We start from the raw sequence: 14,109 nt of genomic DNA, 5'->3' as shown, positions 1-14,109 counted from the left end.
CAGGCTTCAGTTCCTAGTCGTAGGCCAAAGAAAGACTTCTTAAAAGGTGAAAGAAAGAAACAAACAAAAAACCTTACTGACTCTTTTAAAGGAAACTTGGAAGAAATTCTAGAAAATAATTCTGGCTTAATCACTTTGGCCAGAATTAGCACAAACCTCATCTACCTATTAGGATCAAAAATAATTTTTTAGGTGAACACATTGTCAGAGGATAGATATTAGGAGGTAATTTTTTCAAGGTTTTACATGCATTTGTCACTCTTCCCAAATATCTCAGACCCATGTATGGACGTTGGTGTATACTTCCTCACTAGCTCTTTATAAGTCTTTCCTATAATATTTTTAATTAATTTTAATTGGAGGCTAATTATTTTACAATATTGTAGTGGTTTTTTGCCATACATTGACATGAATCAACCATGGGTGTACATGTGTCCCCCATCCTGACCCTCCCTCCCACCTCCCTCCCCATCCCATCCCTCAGGGTCATCCCAGTGTACCAGCCCTGATTGCCCTGTCTCATGCATCTAACCTGGACTGGCAATCTGTTTCACATATGATAATATACATGTTTCAATGCTATTCTCTCAAATCATCCCACTCTTGCCTTCTCCCACAGAGTCCAAAAGTCTGTTCTGTCTCTTTTTCTGTCTTGCATATAGGGTCATTGTTACCATCTTTCTAAATTCCACATATGTGTTAATATACTGTATTGGTGTTTTTCTTTCTGACTTACTTTACTCTGTATAATAGGCTCCAGTTTCATCCACCTCATTAGAACTGATTCAAATGCATTCTTTTCAATAGCTGAGTAATATTCCATTGTGTATATGTACCACAGCTTTCTTATCCATTCATCTGCTGATGGACATCTAGGTTGCTTCCATGTCTTAGCTATTGTAAACGGTGCTGTGATGAACATTGGGGGTACACGTGTCTCTTTCAATTCTGGTTTCCTTGGTGTGTATGCCCAACAGTGGGATTGCTGGATCATATGGCAGTTCTGTTTCCAGTTTTTTAAGGAATCTCCACACTGTTCTCCATAGTGGCTGTACTAGTTTGCATTCCCACCAACAGTGTAAGAGGGTTCCTTTTTCCCTGCACCCTCTCCAGCATTTATTGTTTGTAGACTTTTTGATAGCAGCTATTCTGACTGGCATGAGATGGTACCTCATTGTGGTTTTGATTTGCATTTCTTTGATAATGAGTGATGTTGAACATCTTTTCATGTGTTTGTTAGCCACCTGTATATCTTCTTTGGAGAAGTGTCTGCTTAGTTCTTTGGCCCGTTTTTTGATTGGGTCATTTTTTTTCTGTTATTGAGCTGCATGAGCTGCTTGTATATGTTTGAGATTAATTCTTTGTCAGTTACTTTGCTATTATTTTCTCCCATTCTGAAGCTATCTTTTCACTTCGTTTATAGTTTCCTTTGTTGTGAAAAAGCTTTTAAGTTTAATTAGGTCCCATTTGTTTATTTTTGCTTTTATTTTCATTATTCTGGGAGGTGGGTCATAGAGGATCCTGCTGTGAGTTATGTTGGAGAGTGTTTTGCCTATGTTTTCCTCTAGGAGTTTTATAGTTTCTAGTCTTACATTTAGGTCTTTAATCAATTTTGAGTTTGTGTGTGTGTGTATGTGTGTGTGTGGTGTTAGAAAGTGTTCTAGTTTCATTCTTTTACAAGTGGTTGACCAGTTTTCCCAGCACCACTTGTTAAAGAGATTGTCTTTTCTCCATTGTATATTCTTGCCTCCTTTGTCAAAGGTAAAGTGTCCATAGGTGCATGGATTTATCTCTGGGCTTTCTATCTTGTTCCATTGGTCTATATTTCTTTGTGCCAGTACCATACTATCTTGATGACTGTAGCTTTGTAGTATAGTCTGAAGTCAGGCAGTTTGATTCCTCCAGTTCCATTCTTCTTTCTCAAGATTGCTTTGGCTATTCAAGGTTTTTTGTATTTCCATACAAATTGTGAAATTATTTGAGTCTTATTGAAATTCATTATAGGTTTAAAGATGTAGGAATCACATTAGGCTGTTTAAGCTTATGTCACTTGTACCAACAATACTTTTCTATGAATCCCCCTTATTCCTTCCAAAAACTTTATAAAGCCCGAGCTTCCAGTATGTGACTTACTCTGCTGAACACAGATCCCTGAAACATACTGTCCAGCTCTTGCCCTGTTTCCCCTCAGTTCTTTGAGGGACTCATGTGATTGATCAGTTAGTTAGAAAGCTGGAGAGCAAGAATAAGGATAATAACCATTTATCAAGTGTATGTCATGTGCCGAGTGTTTCTGTTATATAACTAATTTTTATAACAACCTGTTGAAGAGGTTACTGTCATCCCATATCACCAATGAGGAAATTCAGGGTCAAGAGCCTATAGTAAACAGCCCAATTTCATTTACGCAGTGCTTTTATGTGGCTCATAATCTTTTCACTTATGCATTCTCTCATTCAGTATTTCATTATACTTTCACAAAAGCCCAGTGAGAACACAAACGGCAAGTTGAGATTACAGCAAGGGTCAAATAGTCAATTAAGCTCTGTTTTATGTGATTTTGCATCTAATTCTTTTCAAATCTTCTTTCCTCCAGGACAAACAGGCCCTCTTCCTTTAACTCTCTCTGGAAGTACAAGGGTTTCTAGAACCCTTATCATAAAAACCTCCTTGCAACACACTCTGTTTGTTAATGTTATTCTTGAAATACTGCTCAGATCTGAACCTATTAATAATTCTAGATGTAGACCAAAATCAAAACCAAACAAACCCTCATTCAAGATACTTTTAATTGTAGATGATCAAAGAGGAAAATCGCTCCAGTTAGAAGTTTTATTATTAGCACCAAGTGCTAAGCCTAGCACAGGTTGAACATTGAGATTTTGAAGGAACTTGGGTTGTGCAGTTGAGTGATATTTATTTAGTAGAATGTAAGAACTGTCTACAGGTATCTGAAAGTTTGTCATGTGGAACTAGGATTCAAGTTGCCTCCATTGCATGTAGTAACCTTCTACTACTAATAATTATTACTGGAGAAGGAAATGACATCCCACTCCAGTATTCTTGCCTGGAAAATCCCATGGACAGAGGAGCCTAGTTGGCTATAAGCCATGAGATCGCAAAGAATTGGACATGACTTAGTGACTAAACAATAACAAATGATAACTATTAACAATGAAGCACTTCCTTAATATCAGCTAAGTATGTGACCTGGAATATACTGTATTCCCTATAAGTTTATTATTTTGGAATTTTAACATTTTGAAACTATTATTTCTATAAAATATAAAAAGGCAGCTGAGGTTTGGAGAATCAAACTACTTAGGAGTAAGCAGTAATAAGAATAAAATCCATAGCTCTGCTCACTAAACCTAAAATAGTGAAATTACTGAAATTTGGACCATTTTTATTTCTTCCTAGGGCCTCAGTTTCTCATCTGTAAAATGAGCAGTTTGAATCCTAGGGTTTATATATGCAGTTGTGGATTGGAGCCCTTGTGGAATTTGAGAGATGATGGTTTTATTTTCAGAAATTTTGGGAACTTGTCTTAAACAGCATCATTTTTTATAATTATGAGAACCTACTACATAGCTCAGGGAACTCTACTCAATGCTCTGTGGTGACCTAAATGAGAAGGAAATCCAAAAATAGGAGATATACACATATGCATGGCTGATTCAATTTGCTGTATAGCAGAAACTAACACAACATTTTAAAGCAACTATACTCCAATAAAAAAATTTAAAAGAAACAGCACCATTGACAAACTATATAGATTGCAGCTTTAACATGTTACGTTAAAATAAAGTACTCAAAATCATTATTTTCTAATATTTGACTTCATCTGACTATGATCTATTCTCTTTAGGATAGTGATATTACTAGCTATTGCACCTCCATGGGGGAAATATTATAAAATAGCTGTGCTACTGATATCTTTTCTCATTCAGTGGGATCATTTTATAGCTTAATATCTGCCAGATGTGAGTATTTACATGATGAAAATTGACAAATACCAGTAATCAGAGTTTGGTTTATTGGGTTTTTTTGGGTTTACTCTTTTGTTGATTGTATTGCCTTATGAAAGGAATAGAAAATATAATACAGATTAAAGGTAAAATGTCACATCTATAGGCATTTCATCTGAGTTGCACAAAAAGTAAAGAAATATTCTCCCAATATTTGAAAACTATGATCCAGTTCATAAAAGAAAGCTCTCAATGTCTTTAAATGAGAGAAGTTCCAACCAAGTTTTTTTTTTTCTATTTATTAACATAAATGAACATTAGTTGGCAGTTTTCATTTGTCAGTTGTGATAGGTTAGCTATAGTGAAGAATTCAGTACAAACATTGAAAATATTTAGTGAGAGTCACTTGGTTTTAAAGAATTTATAAGTTATTTTTATTTAACTTGAGCTACATATCCCTTATAGAAATATATATGTTGTTTGGTTGTTAAGTTGTGTCCAACTCTTTTGTGACAGGACCGTAGCCTGCCAGGCTCCTCTATCCATGGGATTCTCCAGGCAAGAATATTGGAGTGGGTTGCCATTTCCTTCTCCAGGGGGTCTTCCCAACCCAGGGATCAAACCCATCTCTCCAGCATTGGCAGGCGGATTCTTTACCAGTGAGCCACCAGGGAAGCCCCAAAGTATATCTGTTTATATATAAATGTAAATATTTACACAGACACACTGGAGCTGGTTGGGAAATGCTTACTTGTACACAGTTAGACTGCATATAGGCCTTTCTCGTCTTTGATAGTTCAGGAGCCTAACAAGTACCAGCAGGTAGAGCCCACAAGAAGCCAAGCACTGTGAAGATCTGGAGGGGTAGTGAGGTCCCTGTCACTATGCTGATAACAAAGCCACTTCATGGGGGAGAGGAGGGCACACATGATGTTGGGTCTTCTTCCTCGCCAATCAGAATGCTTCTTAGTAGCCATGGAAGAGGACACCGGTGTGAAAAATGGGGACGTGTATCAAGGAGGCAGCAGCTGATGGCTTGTGAGACTTTCAAGAGTCTTATTTGTTGATATTCCTTCATAAATGGAAACTTTATGTGTGGCTAGGGTCAGAATACATGACTCCTTGAGCCATCTTTCTCCACTTCTATGTATGCTTTCTCAATAGCTGTGCATCTTAGGCATTATGTATTAGTCTCTCTCATGAGAGTTTAAGCCTCTTGGGTCTGAAGACTGTGTACAGCTATAAGAGTTGCTCAAGAAAATCATTGCTTTTCTCTTCGATCTGAGTGAATTTGGAGGGAAATCAATATAAATCCAATTTGTTCTCTGTTTCAGTTCCTCAAACTCTAGAACTGCACAGAGATTATAGAAAACCTCTCTATTAATAAGTTCTCCCTACTTCCCCATTTATAAAAACAGTGGCTTTCTCTTCATCAATAGACAACATCCTTGTATGTTAACTGTAGATTACAATGTTTAACCCTCATGGTTTCTTAGAACTTCAGGATCACATTCAACTGAACCAACCAGTGAGTGTATTCTCTTTTATTGACTTGTTATTGATACTTAACGTCCATGAAAGCCAGGTAGAGAGAATTTGAATGTAAAAAAGCTAATTTCAATTGAATGCCCACTGGGTTTCAGGATTATTCTAAACACATTATGTCTGTGCATATTCAGTTTAAATCTTCACCCTTCTAAAAGGGAATCAATAGGCTAAGAGGTTATGATGGCTTGCTGCTGCTGCTGCTAAGTCGCTTCAGTTGTGTCTGACTCTGTGTGACCCCATAGATGGCAGCCCACCAGGCTCCGCCGTCCCTGGGATTCTCCAGGCAAGAACACTGGAGTGGGTTGCCATTTCCTTCTCCAATGCGTGAAAGTGAAAAGTGAAACTGAAGTCGCTCAGTTGTGTCAGACTCTTCGCGACCCCATGGACTGCAGCCCACCAGGCTCCTCCATCCATGGGATTTTCCAGGCAAGAGTACTGGAGTGGGTTGCCATTGCCTTCTTCATGATGGCTTACCTGACACCAAACCAAACACCTTGTAGGTGGCAGACCTAGGATTTGAAGCCCAAAGCTTCCCTTGTGGCTTAGCTGGTCAAGAATCAACCTGCAGTGCAGGAGACCTGGGTACCATCTGTAGGTTGGGAAGATCCCCTGGAGAAGGGAAAGTATTCTGGCCTGGAGAATTCCATGGACTGTATAGTCCATGGGGTCGAAAAGAGTCAGACACGACTGAGGTTCTTTCACCTTCACCTTCAAAATAAATACCATTGTTTTTCATATAAATCCTACTAATTCTTTGTAGAAAGCTTCTATTTGCAAATAGATGTTTTACCATATATCGATAGGATAAATATTCAACTGTTATTTCATAATTATATATATATTTACATATTTTGTAGCTTATGCAAGTTTATTACATCTCCTCAAACAACTCTTTTTTTATACTACTGATTAAAATAGGCTACAATATTTATCACAATTTGGCTAGTTCCCAAATATCTGGACTCCACACTCTGATATGTGCTATATTTTTCTTATTGTATTTATTGTGGCCCTCTAAGGTATGTGGTCCCACAGGTTGAAAAACTCAATTATATGTGTCAATAGCTTCTAGCTAGAAATTTCTTTATCATAATTACATATTATAGGAATATTATCATAGTGACAAAACAGAAAAAAAGAGTATTTGAAAAAAAATGTAGAGATTACTTTGGTTGTTTTCGACTGACTCAAAGACATAAAGAAGAAACCAAAACTGGAGGAAAAAATAGACGCATTCTGGATTTGAGCCGTTTAGCCCATTAAACCCAGGTGCACACAGTATATTCTACAAAGATTTCTCAAAACATTATAACCCACAGCCTCCTTGCATACAATTAAGTTCGGTTCCCTTTATTCACTGTCTGCTTTCTCTAAGCGCCTCATCTTCATCTTTCCAGAAAAACACTTGCTACCAATTCTAGCCCTCAAGACCCTAACCGTAGCACCAGTGGCCCTAGGAGTGACCACTAGGGCACTGGGTGCAACAAGGCTTTTCTTGTTTATTTCGAGCCATTGTGTCTAGAGTTGTCAATACCACTGAGGGTATGATATGGATACTCTGCCATGATTCATGTCAATCAAGACCTCCCAAGAATCTGAAGAAACATCACGTGTGAAACCATTCAAATGGTTCAAATCTCGGTATCCCTTGTAACTTCCTTACTTGTGGACAGCTGCTGAATTTGTCCCATGTAGCCTTAGCTCTTAACATCTTGTGTGTGTGTGTGCGTGAGAGAGAGTTAGTCGCTCAGTCATGTCCAACTTTGTGACCCCGTGGACTGTAGTCTGCCAGGCTCCTTTGCCCATGGAATTCTCCAGGCAAGAATACCGGAGTGGGTAGCCATTCCCTCCTCCAGGGGATCTTCCCCACCCAGGGATCAAACCCGGGTCTCCTGCAGTGCAGGCAGATTCTTTACCATCTGAGCCACCAGGAAATAGAGGGGTATATGTGAAACTGTCATTAATTGAAGTCTCCAGAAAAAAAAACAAAAACTTTTAAAAAAACTTATACTTTTAAAGTATTACTGGAGGTCAGGACCCAGAACTGCTGAAGTGACTTTGCACATACACTCTTGGGAATTCAGTAATGGAGTAAACATAATTTGATCTTAGTCTCAAAGATAACTCCATATACATCAGCGGTCCCCAACCTTTTTGGCACCAGGACCTGTTCTGTGGAGGATAATTTTTTCCATGGACCCTGGGGGCTGGGAGATGGTTTGGGGATGATTCAAGTGCATTGCATCGATGGTGCACTTTATTTCTATTATTGTTATTACATCAGCTTCACCTCAGAGCATCAGGCATTAGACCCCTGAGTTTCAGAAACACTGATACACATTATTCTGGTATAACTTACAAATCCCCCTAAAGCTGTATTCTGGCAATTCTCTACATGCATAGGTTTGAGGACACTTTCCTAAGAGGATTAAGAAACCAGTAACTATCTTTTAGAAGGAGAGTGATGACCCTGATGCTTTAAGGGCTTGTAACTGATGGAAACAAGAATAATTCTGAATAATATTCAGAAAGTATATGCCTAACAAGCTTAAAAAAATGGTTTCTAAGCCAAACTGGTGAGTTTTCCTTAAGGTACTTTTAAAAAGTTTTGAGAGACACAAAAGAAAAAAATAGAAAAGAAAATCTTCTCAAAGCAGTTTATACTTTGTCGTCTCCCTTGAGCATTTCAAAAAAGCTGTTGAAAGCGAGTATATTTTAACATATAAACCAGGACTATGCAACTAGCCCAACTTCAATTTATGTTCTTTTTTTGAAACAACGTGTATTTTACAATTCACTCTCCCTTTTGATTATTACAACAATGACTTAGAATAATGTTTCTCTTAACTCAGAGGCTGTATTCTCATTACTCATGGCATCGTTGGTCATTTTTTTCCCCACCAGTGTTTGGCCGTCTACAGCAGGTATGGGGTTTGTGTTTTCACAGGCTAGTCTGTCTAATAAGGGCTTTAAGGCAGCACTAGTGAATATGTTCTCCTCTCTGTCTCTACTAAGCGGCCACTTCCTCAGTCTCCACATCTACAAAGCTGGAATAATGTCACCTTCTCTGGTGGATGCTAGGAGGAACAGATGAACTAGCTCTTGGCATATGCTTTCTGCTTTGTAACAATTATTAGTTACTAACCCTGTCCTCTTCTCCATAGTCCTTTCCTATCTGTCCTTATTGCCCCTTTAGCTGTGGTGACTTCTGGGAAGTCACCAAATCCACTGCTTCTGGATTTTTATTAAGAAGGGCTTATTCTCCTCCCACTTCCTGGGCCTGTTTTCTCAATTGCAAAAAGACTTCTGAGTTATGATTCAGTCTGATTATCTTAGCATTGCTTGTAGTTTTTATGTAGTCTAGCTTTATTTTCAATGTACTGGGCTGTGATCTAAACAAATATTTCTCACATTTATCTATTTTTAAGGTGATATTTTAAAATTTAAAAATCAAGGTAAATATAGTATTATCCCAGATGGCAGATGAGGAAGTGGAAGCACTCAGCAGATACCCACTTTTCCCAAAGCTGTACAGCTATTAAGAAGGAAACCAGGAAATTGGACTTTAGATGACAAATCTTCTCCACCAATTCAACCCACTGTAGTGGCCTCTTGGGGCATCATCATTTCTAGGATCAATTTCCCTGGCTGAGTGGTGTTGACCATTCAGCACAGGTGCTGTAGCCATTAAAAAGCATTTCCATGGTCATTGCTGACTCAATTTCACTCACTTCTACAGACACTGCTTTCCTTCCTGTATTTATTCTCTTCTTTACCCCCTTCCTCTCCTTCTCCTTTTTCTTTCCAGCAATAATTGTGTTCTAGGAGATATATTCAGGTTTGAGGATTCAGAAAGAATAATAAATTGCTGCTGGTCTGAAACATGACACAGTGTAATTGAGCAGGAGGGCAAAGGTAGATTGGAAACAGGAAGACTATAACATCATGCATTATGTTCCCATGAGAGAACGAGAGAGTTAGAGACACAGAACACACACCAGGAGAGTCACACGGCCAAGCAGAGCCATAGAGACAGGAAACAGAGGGGACAGAACCGTAAACTCTCCTTGGGGAGCCTTGGGGAAGGTTTCCCAGAAGTTCGTATTTGAGCTGAATCTTGAAGTAGAGGAGGCGGAGTTTCATGTAAAAATATGGGGCATCCTAGACAAAGAGAAGACTAAGAAGGGGTCCTGTTTTGTGTCAGCAACAGAGCATTTCCTGGGACAATCCTTGGGGAAGGAGAGAAGGACTTAAGGTTGGAAACAGGACTTTTAAGCAACATCTAAAAGGTCCGTGTGTCCATACTTAAGATATTTTGATCATTTCTGGTGAACACTATAAAGTCACTGAAGGATGATCGGATTTATCTTTTACAGACTTACCTTGCACATACTCTGGAGAAGAAACGAGTGGAAAACTCTTTTGAGGAGGTGATAAACCTTTAGCTAGAATCATCAAGATGAAAAGGGAGAGGGCTCAAATCAATAAAATTAAAAATGAAAAATTACATAGAAATAAAAAAGATTATAAGAGACTACTATGAACAACTATATGCCAACAAAATGGGCAACCTAGAAGAAATGGATAAATTCTTAGAAAGGGACAACCTTCAAGACTGAAGAAAAATAGAGAATAGAAAATGTGAACAGGCCCATCACAAGTACTAAAATTGAAAGTGATTTAAATCTTCTAACAAGCAAAGGTCCAAGACCAGATGTCTTCATAGGTGAATTTTAACAAACACTTAGAAAAAGATAACACCCATCCTAAAACTCTTTCAACAATTGAAGAGGAAGGAACACTTCTATGCTTATTCTATGAGGCCACTTATCACTTTGATATCAAAACCAGGCAAGGAGACCATAAAAAATGAAAATTACAGATCAATATCACTTATGAACAGAGGCAAAAATACAGTGCTAGCAAACCAAATCCAACAATATATTAAATGAATTACACACCATAATTAAGCAGTATTTATCCCAGGGATACAGGATTCTTCAATATCTTCAAGTCAGTGTGATACACCACATTAACAAACTAAAGAAAAAAAAAACATTATCATCTCAATAGATGCAGAAAAAGCTTTTGACAAAATTTAACACTGATTCATGATAGAACTTTTCCCAGGTCTACCTCCATTGAAGGCAGATGCTTTATTCTCTGAGCCACTAGGGAATCTCAGAGGAAACTTACTTATAACTATAATAATATAATGTAAATATAATAAAGGCCATATATGACAAACCTATAGCTAACATCATACTCAACAGTGAAAATCTGAAATCATTTCCCCTAAGATCAGGAACAAGACAAGAATGTCCACTCTCACCACATTTATTTAACATATGGAATAACGAACAAGGACCTACTGTATAGCACAGACTCTACTCCATATATTGTGATAGCCTATATGGGAAAAGAATCTAAGAAAGTGTGTGTGTATATATACACACATACACATACACATATATCACTATATATGTATAATGATTCATTTTGCTTTACATCTGAAACTTACACTGTAAATCAAACACACTACAGTGATAATTTAAAACAAATATATTCTTAGCTTGCAGGCTTACAAAAACAGACAGTCGTCTGTACTTGATCTACAAGTTATAATTTGGGGACCCTTACTGTTCAGCAAGGTGATTAAAAGTGCAAACTTTTAAAAAATATTCAATCTCTTAAGCAGACTATTTGTTTCCAAACTGCTCCTGTTGCCAATGGTGCATTTATATGTCCAGGTCAAAGAAACATTTACTTTGATCCTGCTTTGTTCTCTTATCTTTCTATCCTTTTCTTAGACAAGCTTCTTAAAAGAGTAATCTGTACTCCTTCTCTGTAGCAAATTGTGTTTTACAGAAATGGCTTCAATAATGCTACTAGTCTCTGATGCTCTTCCAGAATCATGCTGCCTCCCTTAACCCCTATCAAGAAGTAGTATTGGTGTTCCCTCCCCTTGAAACTGGACAGACCTCTGTGAATACAACTAATAGAATGCTACATAAGTGATGCTATGAGATGTATAACCTGGATCACAAAAGATAACATAGCTTCTGTTATAACAGAACATGTCTCTTTTAGGATCTGTGCCTGCAGATCCTGGGACTGCCATGCATGTGATGACTATTATTTCCTCTTAAAGGCTTTCATTAAACTTCTCCAAAGCAGATGTGGACACAGGCAAAGAAAGAGCTGTCCATGTGTATTCTGTGACTATGGTATAAGGTATAAGGGGCAGAGAGTTAAAAGCTTAGGCCAGTGATGTCAGCAGAGCTATTTCATGGAAGATTTAAATAATAGGTTTTGGATCTCAGGCTGGACCTTGAGGGCAGTGTGTGGCCGTAGGAGAGTTTTATGGGTAGGAGGACAATGGACAAGTTACTTTTCCAAAGGGACCACTCTGATTGCAATAATAAGATTGCATTAGAAGGAAGCAACAGTGGTTTGGAGACATCATCTGCTGAGAAGCAAGCCTCTGGTGTGGTCTGAATAGGACTTAAAGAAGGGCAGTGGTCATGGGCATCCATATGGGAATTAGGATCAAGAGAGATTCCGGAGACCAACTGGGAAGAAGAACACTGCTTATTTAGTTAATCGGACAATTGATATTTTAGTATCTTCTATGACAGATATATTAATAGAATAGATCCCTCTTTTATATAACTAAACCCCTTAGCCTTTCTCTTTCATGACTTTTTTCTCCTGTCAATATGCAGTGAGGTTCCCATGTTGGTGGTTTATCTCTGTTCTCTTAAGCAGACAATGGGGAACCGTTCCTTGAAAGCAAGATGCCACAGATAAGCTCCCAGCTGGCCCGATGTGGTGAAAGGGCTTCTGGGCTCCTCTTGCGTAGCACCTGCCCCTGTTAGCCACAGACCTGGTCCCCTGAAAACACCATGGGAACTCTGTCCTGAGGCATCTTCCCACTGTTATCTTGACCCCATCACTGTGTTCTGGGTTTTTACTCTGGGAGATTAAATCTTTACATGCCCGAGTGGAAAGATTGTATCCTTGTAATTTTTCACCTATATAATTTCTCAGCTGCTTTAGTTTTAACCTGTAGTATTTATGGCCCAACTGTAATTTAGAATACTTAGAGAATGCCAATTTCAAAGGACAGCTCTTTCAAATTGCCACTCAGAGCAGCTTTCTGAACAAGTGTAGTGAACTGTGGTAAAACTGATCATTTCAGTCAATTAGATTTTTAGGTTACTCACTTTTTACTGCTCTGAAAGAGCAAATGAGACACTTGAAAGCTAGAATCAATCAATTACAGTCTAAATGTAGATCAAGGAGGAAGATACACAAAAAGCCATATTTATACTTTCTTTTGTAGACATGAACCTTGTAGAGGTCACTGAAGTTCTCTTAGAGAATGTTCATTTTACATGAATGGAAGTCACTGCTAAAAAAACAAACAAAAAAAATTCCTAACAAGATGCTTGGAATAGAAATTGGTGACAATAAATTAAAAGGTTGATATTAGACAACAGAAATACTCCAGTCAGAAAAGGGAAATGAAGTGAAAGTCGCTTAGTCGTGTCTGACTCTTTGAGACTCCTTGAACTATACAGTCCATGGAATTCTCCAGGCCAGAATACTGGAATGGGTAGCCGTTCCCTTCTCCAGGGGATCTTCCCAACCCAGGGACTGAACCCAGGTTTTCCTTATTGCAGGTGGATTCTTTACCAGCTGAGCCACCAGAGAAGCCCCAAAATACTGGAGTGGGTAGCCTATCTCTTCTCCAGAGGATCTTCTGGACCCAGGAATCGAACCGGGGTCTTCTGCATTGCAGGCTGATTCTTTACCAACTGAACTATCAGGGGCCTTTGTGAAATGAATACCTAAGCAGACCCAATCAAGTAGTGGTTTTTAAATAAAATCATTATTAATCACTGATTCAGAAAGTTCTAAGTCTTACGTAGTAGATATTCTGTGATTTTTCATTTCTTTTATTCATACCCGAGAATAGAGTATAAAGTTTAGAGATTATAAAAACATCTAGTAAAAGATCATGTTTTCTCTTTCAGTTCTGTTCAGTTGCACTGCTGCTGCTGCTGCTAAGTCGCTTCAGTCGTGTCCGACTCTGTGCGACCCCATAGACGGCAGCCCACCAGGCTCCCCCGTCCCTGGGATTCTCCAGGCAAGAACACTGGAGTGGGTTGCCATTTCCTTCTCCAATGCATGAAAGTGAAAGGGAAGTCGCTCAGTTGTGTCCGACTCTTAGCGACCCCATGGACTGCAGCCTTCTGGGCTCCTCCGTCCATGAGATTTTCCAGGCAAGAGTACTGGAGTGGGGTGCCATTGCCTTCTCCGTTCGGTTGCACAGTTGTGTCCAACTCATTGCGACCCCATGGACTGTAGCATGCCAGGCTTCCCTGTCCATCACCAACTCCCAGAGCTTGCTCAAACTCATGTTCATCAAGTCGGTAATGCCATCCAACCATCTCATCCTCTGTCATCCCCTTCTCCTCCCTCCTTCAATCTTTCCCAGCATCAGAGTCTTTTCAAATGAGTCAGCTCTTTGCATCAGGTAGCCAAAAGATTGGAGTTTCAGCTTCAGCATCAGTCTTTCCAATGAATA

The 14,109-nt window shown here is 38.8% G+C and overlaps 1 protein-coding gene across 35 annotated transcripts in view; it reads left to right on the top strand.

Annotated features, from left to right (window-relative positions):
- The window catches only part of LOC147359668 (uncharacterized), a 587,603-nt gene that overhangs the window by 558,982 nt on the left and 14,512 nt on the right, over positions 1-14,109 (top strand). For 3 of the 35 annotated variants that reach the window (XR_015140298.1, XR_015140297.1, XM_086335518.1), the window contains one exon: positions 13,202-13,445. The exons of 29 other annotated variants lie outside the window; for them this stretch is intronic. The gene's annotated coding sequence lies outside the window, so the exon portion shown is untranslated. Of the gene's footprint in view, positions 1-13,201; positions 13,446-13,555; positions 13,687-14,109 lie in introns of those variants that run through there. 3 more of the 35 variants (XR_015140292.1, XM_086335519.1, XM_086335512.1) reach the window with 3 other exon arrangements.

Source organism: Bos grunniens, chromosome 14, assembly GCF_055505025.1.
Source record: "Bos grunniens cultivar Pamir isolate PY7600 chromosome 14, Bosgru_T2T1.0, whole genome shotgun sequence".
Classification (NCBI taxonomy): Eukaryota; Metazoa; Chordata; class Mammalia; order Artiodactyla; family Bovidae; genus Bos; species Bos grunniens.
The sequence above is the reverse complement of the archived record's forward strand: the minus strand, read 5'-3'. Positions and strand labels throughout refer to the sequence as shown.